Genomic DNA, 13,878 nt, shown 5'->3' with positions numbered 1-13,878 from the left:
GAGGGACAGAACATTGAAAACAAAAAATTAACCAAGACCACACATGGTGTAAGTGGCAGAGGCAGAATTTAAACATGGGAAATCAGACTCCAAGACTCACGCCCTTAACTACGAAAGTATTTGATATTATATTCCTATTACGCAGTGTTGGCTACACAGAATACACTCCATAAATGTTGATTAAAAAAATGAATGAATATTCAGCAGCATCTTTTATCTCAAATAGACATTACAATAAAGATTTTATCTAAGAACTACAATTTCAGTTTTACTGAAAGCTCAGTGGCCCCAAACAATACCTAGATCATATAAATATTCATGAAATAAAGTTATTAAGGATCTACTCTATTCTTCCTTTGCTTCGTTGCTTATGTAAATGACCCTCATTATTCCTGGGCTTTAGGGTGGCTCAGATCCCCTTCATAACACTACAGGCATACCTTGTCGTACTGTTCTTCACTGCATTGCACTTCACAGATGCTGCATTTTGTACGAAGTGGAGGTTTATGGCAACTGTGTGTTGAGCAAGTATATTGGCACCGTTGGTGTCTCTGTGTCATATTTTGGTAATTCTCTCAATACTTCAAAATTTCTGTTATTATGACATCTGTAATGGTGATCTGTGATCAGCGATTTTTCCTGTGGCTTGTCTAATTGTTTCGGGGGGCACCACGAACCACACACAAATAGGAGATGAGAAACTTCATTGGTAAATGCTGTGCGTGTTCTGACTGCTCCCATGACCAGCATTCCTGGCCTCCCTTCCTCTCCACAGGCCCTTTTATTCCCTGAGACACAACAATATTAAAATTATGCCAATTAATAACCTCACAATGGCCTCTAAATGTTTAAATAAAAGGAAGAGTTGCATATCTGATTTTAAAATCAAAAGCTAAAAATTATTAAGCTTAGTGAGGAAGGCATGTTGAGAACTGAAACAGACCAAAAGCTGGGCCTCTTGTACCAAAGCGTTAGCCAAGTTGTGAATGGTAAGGAAAAGTTCTTTAAATTTAAAGTGCCACTCCAATGAACTCATAAATGACAAGAAAGCAAAACATCCTGGCTGGGCATGGTGGCTCATGCCTGTAATCCCAGCACTTTGGGAGACTGAGGCCGGTGGATTACCTGAGATCAGAAGTTCAAGACCAGCCTGGCCAACATGGTGAAACTACCGTCTCTACTGAAAATACAAAAATTAGCCAGGCAATGTGGCGGATACCTGTAGCCCCAGCCACTGGGGAGGTTGAGACAAGAGAATCCCTTGAACTAGAGAGACGGAGGTTGCAGCGAGCTGAGATTGCACCACTGCACTTGAGCCTGGGCAACGGAGTGAAACGCAAACTCAAAAAAGTAAAAGAAAGCAAAACATCCTTATTGCGGATATGGAGCGAGTTTAAGTGATCCGAATAGAAGATTAAGCCAGTCACAACATTACCATAAGGCAAAGCCTAATCCAGAGCAAGCCTGTAATTCTCTTCAAGTCTACGAAGACTGAGAGAGATGAGGAATCTGCAGAGGAAATGCTCGAACGTAGCAGAGGTTGGTTCATGGGATTTAAGGAAATAAGCCACCTTCACAACATAAAATTCAAGGCGAAGTTGCAGGTGATGATGTTGAAGGCGCAGCAAGTTATCCAGAAGATTTAGCTAAGATTGTTGATGAAGATGGCCACTCTAAACAAGGTTTTCAGTGTAGATAACTGAAACAGCATTCTCAAACAGCCTTCTATTAGAAGAAGATACCATCTAGGATTTTCAGAGGTAGAGAGGAGAACTCAGTGTCTGACTTCAAAGCTTCAGAGGGCAGGCTGACCTTGTTAGGAGTTAATACAGCTGGCAACTTTAAATTGAAGTCAATGCTAATTTACCCTTCCAAAAATCCTAGAGCTCTCATGAATTGTGCTAATATCTTCTCTATGGATGCTTCATAAATGAAACAGCAAAGCCTAAATGACAGCACTCCTGTTTACAGCATGGTTTACTGAATATTTTAAACCCATTCTTGAGACTTACTTCTTAGAAAAAAAGATTTTTTTTTTCAAAATATTACTGCTCATTGACAATGCACCAAGCTACCCAACAGCCCTGATGGCCTGATGGAGATGTATCAGAAGATTAATGTTGTTCTCGCGCCTGCTAACACAACGTATATTCTGCAGCTTGTGGATCAGGGAGTAATTTCAAATTTCAAGTCTTCTTATTTAAGAAATGTATTTCATAAGGCTATAGCTGTCATAGATAGTGATATCTTTGATGGATTTTGGCAAAGTAAATTGAAAACCTTACAGAAAGAATTCACCAATCTAGATTCCATTAAGATCATTCGTGATTCATGGAATCATGGAAGGAGGTCAAAATATCGACATTAATAGGAGTTTAGGAGAAGTTATCTTTCAACCCTCATGGATGATTTTGAGGGGGTTAAGACTTCCGTGTAGGCTCTAATGCCCGTATGGTAAAAATAGCAAGAGAATTAGATTTCTAAGTGGATCCTAAACAGGTGACTGAAATTTGCAATCTTAAGAGAAAACTTGAACAGATAAGGAGTTGCTTCTTATAAATGAGAAAAGAAAGTGGTTTCTTAAGATGGACTCTCCCCCGGTGAAGATGCTATGAACATTGTTGAAATGACAACAAAGGATTTAGAATACTTCACGAACTGAGTTGTGACAAAGTTTGAGAAGATTGGCTCCAATTTTGAAGGAAATTCTACAATGGGGAAAATGCTATCAAATAGCACCACATGCTGCAGAGAAATCATTCAGGAAACAAGAGTCACCCAGTGTGGCAAATTGCATTGTTGTCTTATTTTAAGGAATTGGTGTAGCCACTCCAACCTTCAGCAACCATCAACCTGACCAGTCAGCAGCTGTCAATAAGGAAACAAGACTCTCCCTCTACCAGCAAAAAGATTAAGAGTCCCTGAAGGCTCAAATGATGATTACCACTTTCTAGCGAGAAAGTATTTTTAAATTAACATATGTACATTATTTTAGGCATAGTGTTTTGCACACTTCATAGACTACAGTATAACATAAATATGACACTTATATGCATTTGGAAATCAAAAACATGGTGTGACTTGCTTGATTGCTATATTTGTTTTATTGCAGTGGTCTGGAACAAGACTCACAATATCTCTGAGATATGCATGTATTCTTCCTTTGAAAAACTCTTTCATGATCTTCGGTCGCTGGTTAGAAGACACATAACAAGTATTATATGTCTTTTTCTCTCTTTTGAATAGACTAACAGGGCCATAATGCTCTCACAATAACCTGTTCTTGCAGAAAATGAGAATTGTTCTAAGAAAGTCACTTCTTATTTTTGTGTCTTAACTTTTTCAGATGAGAAATGAGGAAAGATTTAGGAGAGAAACATTTTTCTAACACTTTAGAAGAGCTTTGGGGATAGTGGATAATGAAATAAAGATTTCTAGAACACTAGCAGATTTGAAGGTAAAAGTTGCTTGGAGATGCAAAGATGATAAGAATTTTAGGCAAACCGCCCATTTAATAGCCATTTACAAGAGTAGTCTAATTCTAATAAGTGCATAAAGAAGTGCTTCGATTTAGCTCTTAAAGTCCAAGTGATTATTTTAGGCCTTTAAAAAATGCCAACTTGGGTAGAAAACAACAAAACAACTCATAAATATGTCACCTTTGCTAAAAATCAAATTCTGTTTTCTAAATTTAAAATGTAGTAAGATTGGTTACTCTGTAAGGAAGCAAACAAAAAAATGCTAAAGAAAGCAGAAATCAGCAAGTTTCTAACAACCGAAATGTAGTCATAGAATCATAAAAATACTACCATGAAGCTCATTCCATTTTCCAAATACTTCAATATAGCTTTTAGGTACCAGATAAAACAGGAGTAGGAGATATCTGTTTATATATTAAGTATGGTAAAAGATAATACAGTAATTATAAACATATGTAAAAATATCCTTTGTTTTGTCATATTAGTAAAATATTGCATTGACCTATATTGCCTGGGTGCACAGAAGTGGATTGCTTTTTAAAAATCAACATAGATTTTCCAGACTATTCTTTAGTAACTTAACTATTTAACCTGAATGAAGATCTGTTTACAGACTATAATCTTTTATTCAAAGTAAAAGATAGCTTTTTACTTAAATTCTCTTCAATTAAGACCTATTATCAAGTAAATAATCTTTAGTTTTATGTTCTTTCCAATACATTTTGATTACCTTCATCCATACTCAGGAAAAGACAAATTTCTTATTTTCAAAATACAAGCTTTTGTTTTAAAATAATTTAAGACTCAGAATAAGCCACACAAATAATAGAGAGTTCCTATGTGTCTTGTACACAACTTCCTCTGGTTGCAATTTCTCTCATACCAAGCAACACGACAGTTAATACCAGGAAATTAACACTGGTGTGTATACACAATATGTGTATGTATACGCATTCATAAGCTACATGTAATATGAAGTCAGATAAATATGCACGACATAATAGAAGTCACGTCTAGTAATAACGAAAAATGTACAATCTATGTGTCAGTGCTATAAAAGACAAAACCAAATAGCTTGTGTAGCAAGAGGGCAAGTCAGAATTAGTCTTGGGGCAGAGGCCCCTGAGCCAGGTTCTCTGGGATATATATTTCCTCTAAAAAATAGAAATATATATAAATATATATATATATACACACACAGTGTACACACAAGTGTGTGTATATATACACGATTACATGCACAATTATGTATACACACGTGTCTATATCAATGCACTATATATGTATACACATAAAAAATGTGTGTGCATATATATATTATTTATTTTATTTTATTTTATTTGAGATGGAGTCTTGCTCTGTTGCACAGGCTGGAGTGCAATCTCAGCTCACTGCAACCTCCGTCTCCTGGGTTCAAGCAATTCTCTTGTCTCAGCCTCTCAAGTAGCTGGGCTAATTTTTGTATTTTTAGTAGAGATGGGGTTTCACCATGCTGGCTAGGCTGATCTCTAACTCTTGACCTCAGGTGATCTGCCTGCCTCAGCCTTCCAAAGTGCTGGGATTATAGGTGTGAGCCACTGTGCCTGGCCTTACCAATTTTTTTCAGATGTGATTCTTTTTCCCTTGAGATAAAGACAGATGAAAGAATAGGTAACAAATGACTTCAATTCACATGAGAAAAGGGAAACTTGGTCTTTCTTTTACCAGTTAAACCCCTTAACCTTCTGCTATAAAATTCTTTTCACTTACCCACTGTGGAAACATTATTCTTATCACTATTAATCATGGTCTTTTTGGCCATGACCCAGACACCTTCCTTCCCTTTCAAGTTCTTGCTGCATGTGGGCACCCACTTCTGTGATACACCTAGCCAGCATTCTTTCAGTACCTGGCTCAGGGGCCTTTGCCCCAAGACTAATTCCTGCCTGTCCTCTTGCCACACAAACTATTCATTTGTTTTTGTGTTTTACAGCACTGATGCGTAAATTGTACATTTTTCTTTAGCACTAGAAATAACTTCTATTATTATTTGCATGTTTGTATGATTTCTTGCAATAGATTACACATTGCAAAAATGTAGGAACCACTTCTAACTCTTTTGAATTCTCCTAAGTGCACAACCAATTATGCATATGGTGAAGCCTAAAAATGCTTGTTGAATATAGGCCTACTGTTGGCATTGAATGTAAATAGGGCAATTATAGAAGGACATATTTGCTTATGAAGCCATTTCAAGAAACATATTTAATGGAAGTTTCAGGAACAATCCACATTTATTTAGAAAACATTACTCTTTGGCATAGACTTGAGAGTAAATAAAAAGAGATAGAAAGTCAAGGGAAAATATAATTAAAATGACCTGGAAAATCGAATCTATGGCTTAAGACCAAGATGCTAAAGAAAATTAAAGTCCAAAATACATGTATTATAAAAATTATAGGGATAGTATAAAAATCTGTTGGTAAAACACAAAAATAAGAATAAAACCCCAAAACCCAGACTTTTGGAATATTCTTCCTGGGACCTCGTAAGACTGACATGAAGAAGTCGAGCTACAAGAATGCCCTTTGATGGGGTCCCATGTAAGTGTTTGGGTCAATAGTCTCACCTGAGCCCTTTCTTTCAATTCTCCTGTGAAGTCTTCTGACAAGCAAACAGTGCTGTGTTGGACCCCCCGGAGGAGGCCACACCAGCTGAAGATCCCAAGGCAATTCTGCTCAACACCACATGACAAGAATTGCTTTGTCAAGCCCTGTGCAAAATCCTGCCCACAATATTGTGAAAATAAAATGCTTGTAGTTTTAAACCACTAAAATATGAGAAATAGGGGATATCAATTTTAGTGTAAAGTAGCAATGCAGTCCTTATATCAATAACAAACCATATTAAAAAGAATTGTATGATAGTTGCTACATTACAGTAAAGACTGGGATATGAATATGTGTGTGTGTATATATATATATATGCATCATATATATGTGTTTTTATCTTGCAGAAAATATTTAAAATAGTGCATAAAATAAGAAACCCTTAGTTGAATGATTTGCTGTTCACTGTATTAAAATCAGACCGAGACAGTAATAGTTAAACAGCTACTAAAAGATAAAATCAGTGGATGGAAACTTAAAAAGAAAATCAGGAAAATGTTCATCAATGTTGACAAATAGGCAGTGTGTGAAGGGACTTGCTTTAAACTGATTCCCTAAATGTCCACCATTATCGAGCATAATGGACCATGGATTTTTATATCCATGCCAAACTCACACATACATTTATGCTTATTTTATTTATATATTTATTTTTGAGACAAGGTCTCACTCAGTCATCCAGGCTGGAGCGCAGTTGTGCAATCTCAGTCCACTGCAACTTTCGCCTCCCAGGCTCAAGGAATCCTCCCATTTCAGCCTCCCTAGAAGCTGGGACTACAGGTGCACACCACTGTGTCTGGCTAATTTTTGTATATTTTGTGGAGATGGAGTCTCTCTATGTTGCCCAGGATAGTCTTGAACTTCTGGACTCAAGTGATCTGCCCACATCGACCTCCCAAAGTGCTGGGATTGCAGCTACGAGCCACGGCACCCAGTGCACTGCACCTATTTTAATAGGCACTTTTGACCTTTAATTACATACCTCCCACAGAGAGAACTAGAAATCCACTGGTCCTGGTTGTTTTCAGTGTGTTCTAAAACTATTTTAAGAACTGAGGTTGTCAGCTACATCTTTGGTTTCCTAGGGGCATTAGCTTTATCTAACATATATTAGCTTTGTCCAAATTCATGCTTCTTGCCATTACCTTGGAAATCTTACGTCTTTATTCTGATGAACTCACCACTCCATGTGGTCATTTCTTCTTACTTGACTAAGCCTTTGAATTCATTTCTTATTTGTCTTACAAGATAACAACTCTATTTTTCTTAATTCAAAACATATAAATATTGCTACCACAATCAGCACTAATATTTAGTCATTTTTATTTTAAATCATATTATCAACTAGAATTTGAATATGACAGTGTGAAACAACAAAGACCATATGTTCATATAGATGGCAGGCAAAGAACCAGAAAGACATGTGACTTGTCAGGTCCAAGATCAAACAATTATCATACTGGAAGGCATATTCTCATGTTTAATTTAATTTTTAAAATTTAAATTATAAAGTGCTTTGTACATTTATAATAATACAGAAAATTATATAAACAAATCAATTGCTGAGGTGTTTAATAGGGGATAATTGTCAATTTGTTTCAGATCTTTAACTTTAAGGAGAAAAAAGAGAGAAAGAGAAAGAATACTCATTTTTTGGCTCAATATTGTTTTCATAGCACACTGCTGCCTGTCTCACAGCTTGGAATTATTGCTGATTTTTACTTTTGTAAAAGGTTAATAGTAAGTTTACTTCTTAAAAGGCTTTCAACTGTTAGCACATTTGATTATTCCCATATACTTGGGAGACAGTTAAGGTATATATTACAACCTGTATTTTATAAACCAGCGAGACATAAAAATGTTAACTGTTTTGCCTAAGATATCAAAGTGATTCAAAGAGAACTGGCCAACCTCTGACTGCCAACCTGCATGAGCCCGGGTGCACCCTGCTGCATAAGTCAAAAGTCATAACTTAATGTCAGAATATGAGAACATTATCAGGAGAAACACGTTTTGAATCACAGTTACAACTCCAAATTTTTAAAGAATTTAAATTTATCAATAATTCTCCATCATGAGAATTGCAAACTCATCTAGAAAATTTTAACATTTTCAGAATGCCAAACACTATTAAATGTTTATCTTTAAATATGTTAATCCCTTTCCAAATCCATTCACATAGTATCTTTATATAATTATTCCAATAATCCTACAAAGCAGGAATTTGTTATTGATTCTTTTACCAACAAGAAAATGGAATAGCTGAACTTTCATGTTGATAGTAGCTTAAGCCAGTTGTCCCTGGTCTTAGCTGCACATTAAAATTATCTAAGAAGTGTCTAAAATTCTTAGGCTCTGCTCATATTGTATACCAAAAATATCAGAATGTCTGGGAGTGAGTTCCAGGCATCACTGTTTTAAATGGACTCAGCTAATTCCAGATTTCCAGTTTGAGAAGCATACCTTAAGCAACTACAAGGCAGTTACTCGGTCCTCCTAGTCTAGTGTTTCTTCCTCTACAGAATGAAAGTGCGTCAGAGATGACCCTTTATCTTTCCTTGGGATCTCAGCTACCACAGTTAAGAAACTATTACATATTTAAGAAATGATTTGCCCCTAGTTTGGATTATTCCGTTCATGTGCAGTTAGAAAGCGATCTTTATATAATGCAGTCACCATGACATTTTTGACTCTGCATCAAATTGCAGGTGAAATGCCAGGATAACCATCCAAGGTGCTGGTCTTTAATAACTTCAATTCTGGAATTAGCTTACTTTGTTTATGGCTTATGAATTTATTTTTGTTATGACAAAGAACAGCAACTTCTCTCTTTTTAATTTGGATTTTAAATCAAATGAAGAAACTTGGAACTCCCACTGCACTTTGAAGATGGAAACAGGAAAGTTGTGAACCTAAATAATAAAGCTTGCTTTATCTCCAAGCCACACACACCAATGGAGTCTCAGATGAATTCAGGAGATCACAATACTTCCCGTTGCTGTGCTATGACGTGTCCTGGGAGGTACATCATTATCACCTAGGCCCCAACCGAGGATTGCTCATTAACAGTTTTCTGAGAAACCTCAGCTCACCTGGCTCTCTCATTCATGGATCATAAAGAGTGATTGGGAACCATGTAACCTGAACATTGTGTTCAAGAGACTACATCATCATCACTATCATACAAATATTCACACATAGGAATTTCACAGCTCACTTTCAAAAACATGAACACACCATGCTCCCTTAATCTGGAACAAGAAATTCAAGATCTCTGCTCTAGGCATTCACCTCCTCAGAGAATATGGGTCTGGAAATGAGAAGCTACTAAACTTGAATATTTATTTTTTACTGTTACTCAGGGTCTCTGGTAGTAAACAAAGAAGTTGTGAACCTGTATTATGTATGACTCAGTCTCTCAAGAAGCTTCCTAGATTGCAGTGGCTTGATGAGGAAGGTCATATATCGTACCAATAGAAATAAATCATTTGACTACAGGCAATTCCAGAGTAATTTGCCCAATTTTGCCACTTGACATCTTTTGGCTATGATACATTATCAGGCTTCCCTTTTCTCATAATGCAAATATCATTAAAATCATCATGTCCCTCATTGACCTTTTGATTTCTACACTGGAGAAGTCATTTAGATATAACTAGTACTGAATTAATTTGCCACTCAGACTAACAGTAAAGTTATTGAAAAGTGCTTTAAATGATTTAACAGTGCAAACAAATGGATCCCCTAATTTTGATACCACAAATCTTATGTATCTTAATCAATCTAACATTTTCATGAATCAAAAACTCTTCAGTAGGAGAAAATTTTAATTGGCATTCATAAATAATTATATAGTGAAACTGCTTCCAGTGTCCTCCTTGATAAAAGCTCACTTCTCAAATATCAGTGTGTAGACAAATGTTGTACATAAATAATAATTAATTTTAAAATGAAATCAAGGTTTTGTGCATGGTATTTAATTTTCAAACCCTTTTCTATGAAACTCACTTTGCCACCTGGTCCTCAAATGCCTCATATTAAGTGGGCATCCGTACCATCCTCAGAGAGTTTTGTTTTTCTCTTTGTTTTCATAGTATTTAGTAAAATATAAAATATATCTGATTTTAAAATGCTATATTAGGCTGGGCACAGTGGCTCACACTTGTAATCCCAGCACTTTGGATGGCCAAGGTGGGAGGATCACTTGAGATCAGGAGTTTGAGATCAGCCTGGCCAACATGGCGAAACCCCTCTCTACTAAAAATACAAAAATTAGCCAGGCGTGTTGGTGAGTGCCTGTAATCCCAGATACTCAGGAGGCTGAACCGGGAGGCAGAGGTGGCAGTGAGCCTAGATCAGGCCACTGCAGTCCAGGCTGGGTGACAGAGTGAGACTCTGTCTCAGTTAAAAATAAGTAAATAAATATAAATAATAAAATGGTATATTACAAGGCTACTATACTAATCTGTGATATCAAGATTACTAATGAGCTGGTTTATAGCCTAATTAATACTTTGGATTAAGTTACGGTCATACATCTCCTTGTTCCACATTTCACGATATGATAAAAAAGATAAGTTTTGATATGCTAAGTCCAATGCCAAGTGAGAAAACAATAAATAGTGGCATTAAGGCCTAGACATCTTACAGGGTCTTTGAAAGGTAGAAAATGCACAGGGATAAAATCCAGGTAGAAATAAAATCAGAAGAAATAAGTACCTAAAACAAGTGCTGAAGAAACCTGTTTTTAAAGCTAGTATTGATGTGTGGAGAAGCTTATGGTCCAGAATCAATGGCTGAAAGAATCAGTGGGAAAGATGATGGAAAATTTATGTTGATTAAATGGGAACTAAATTAAGAGAAGCTAGGTCATCTGACTTACATGGAAAATTATACAAGTGACTGCTTATAGGAGCATTCATACTAAGCAGCAAATAGTGGTGCAGTCACCCTCTGGTTATAACACAAACACAGGAACCAAGCAGAGATCAAGACAACCCAGGTAACTGCTGGGCACAGAAAGGGCAGGATCTCTCAGGCACAGGACCCCAGTCTCATCCTTCAGTTACCAGTTTAGACTTAAGTAAACATAATTGAAAGATGTAAAGACATTGTCAAATATGAATACGAGTAGACAACCCCAAATAGACAACGTTGGAAGAAAATCAACACCACTTCAGAGGTACTCCATGTACCCTGAGGTGATTATTATGCCTGTATCAAAATATCTCATGTACACCATAAATATATACACCTACTCTGTACCCACAAAAATTAAAAACTAAAAACAAAACAACAACAAAAAAGCAAAGCATTACTACAAAAAGAAATTGCCAATCTCAAGAACTAAGAAGGACTAAGACTCAAGGAAACAAAGTCAATAGAGACTTGAGAAAAAGTGTCAATAAACGTTTTGTGTCTTCAGGGATATACAACAGGATGTGTTCCCCATAATGAAGAATCCAGCACACGATTTGGAAATTAAAATATTTATTTTTTAAAGCTCAACAGATGCAGTAAATACCAGAATGAACAATCCAGTAAAGAAAATTAGTTGGCCAAAATGATTAAATTTAAGAATTTTGTTTAGTAAAAGGTGAAAGAAAAGAGGCACGCTAGTGATAAGGGACATAAAAGCTATATTCAGAAAGCTAACAGTCTCTCTAATTGAAGTTTGGGAAAGGAACATTCAAAGATTATAGTAGATGTGCAGGAAGGGTAAGAGAAAGAAATATAGAATCCAGGCCTTTACTTTTTTCTTTTAGTTCATTCTAAAAATTATCTTCTCTATAGTAACATCTTCAGGATAGATTGAAAACTTCAAATAATATTTATTTATACTGCTGATTTAGTTTTATAAAACAGTATAATGAACACAGTGGTAAAGCTGAGATTTAGTTAAATTTCAGCAGTTTTATCTGCCTTTACTTGGCACTGCTATCTTGGTCTCAAAGAGCTGAATGTAAAATAATAGGCTCTCTTTAGCCAACACAGAGATTTTCATAAATTTCTCCAAATATAATCACAAACTTAAGATTCCAGGCAGATGAAATTATGATGGAAGGAATAGAATGACTGGGATTCCATCAATCAAATATAACCAATGTGCTGGGTAGAGAAAATTGACATGCTATAAGGAGTGAAGACATTTATATCTTAACAAATTCTTCTCTCTCTGCATCACGTAGTCTCATATGTTCATAAAATTAACAAAATCGCTTTTGCCCAAGGTAGACAAGCTTTATTTATGACTTTTAAACCTGTTCTAAATATTTGTAAATACTAGGCCCCATTTTGTTTGTACTGTGTCAACGATAAATAGCTTGTGCTTTTTTCTTATTACTGAAATCATACTTAATACTTGATGGACTCTATGGCAAATACTCCATATGGCAGCAAAGATCTATTCCTGCATTTGTGTTGTTAAGACTAGAAACACCATTTCAAGTGTGTGCACTAACGTTTATAGCACAATCAAGATTTATTAAAACTACTCCACAGAACCACGTTGTTCAGAATTTATGAACTGTAAAACTGCTGTAAAGGTCACTTGAGATGCAAAAGTTTCATTTGGAATATCATGTTATGGTAAAGAATTGCTGCATTCAATGCTTGTTAATATAAGTGGTTTAAGGATAGTTGTCTCAGTCTGTGAAGTTTATGAAATTCAACAAAAATAATTTCATATTATGTAATATTTTACATAGCTTTGATTTCTTTAAGGTTTTTTCACAAGTCCATAACTCATCTCATGTGTAAAATAGTGAAGAAATCATTTATTGTTGTTTCATAGAGCATATTCCATGTCATTACCTAGCGAATTTCTGACATTTGCCATTTCATACCATTATTCCTTCATTGCTTTTCTGATACCCAGAGCCGATAGCTTCTCAAGAGATATCACAAAAATGAAAAAGATATTGAGCATTTATAACAGGAACATTGGGGAAGGCATTGTTAAAAGAGATTATGGATTATGATAGTGTCTGAACTTGTGATATTATATTTGTATATAGACAAATATATGCAAAGTTATATCAACTCAAGTAAATACAATCTAAGAAAATATCAATTATAGACAATTACAATTCTGTAGTAGGATGAATACTGTACAATAAAAGCAAAATAATATGAAAAGACAACATAGACAATAATGAGCATTTTCTATATTTTGTTATACATAAGAACCAATTTTTTTTTAATCAAAGATCAAGAATGTAGAAGCTGAATATTATTTAATGTATGTGAAACTTCTGAATAGCACAATAACACAGCATAGCTTTTCCCATGATGTTCATGTTGTGAATGTTAAACTATAAAATACTGTGCTCATCTATCAATTAAAAAATGTGAAAATCATAGTTTCATTTAATGTTAACCACAAAAGGATCATGGTATCATGTCATTCTATTCTTCCAGTTTTTATATAAGGATGGTGGAGACATGTCCCCAGAATATCCAGGACTAGAACTTTCTGCCCACCATAAAAAAAGTGTAGCTAATACGTTTTACGTATGTATGATTTACTGGGCATTTTACTAAATAATTCTTTGGAATTTTTTTCTTTCAACAACCTTTGTTAGAGACATTATTATTCATATTTTCAAGATGGGAAAAACTGAAACTTGGGGGTTTAAATAATGTGCATAAGGTGACACAGGCACACAGTAGTGGAGTTGACACTCAAACCATTGAATGATCCAAAACATTTATGTTCTTAATAATGCATTATCTCTATCTTACTGCTTTTA

This window comes from Aotus nancymaae, unplaced genomic scaffold (genome assembly GCF_030222135.1).
Source record: "Aotus nancymaae isolate 86718 unplaced genomic scaffold, 86718_ANA_hifiasm-v0.15.2.pri h1tg000006l, whole genome shotgun sequence".
Classification (NCBI taxonomy): Eukaryota; Metazoa; Chordata; class Mammalia; order Primates; family Aotidae; genus Aotus; species Aotus nancymaae.
Note: the sequence above shows the minus strand (reverse complement) of the source record.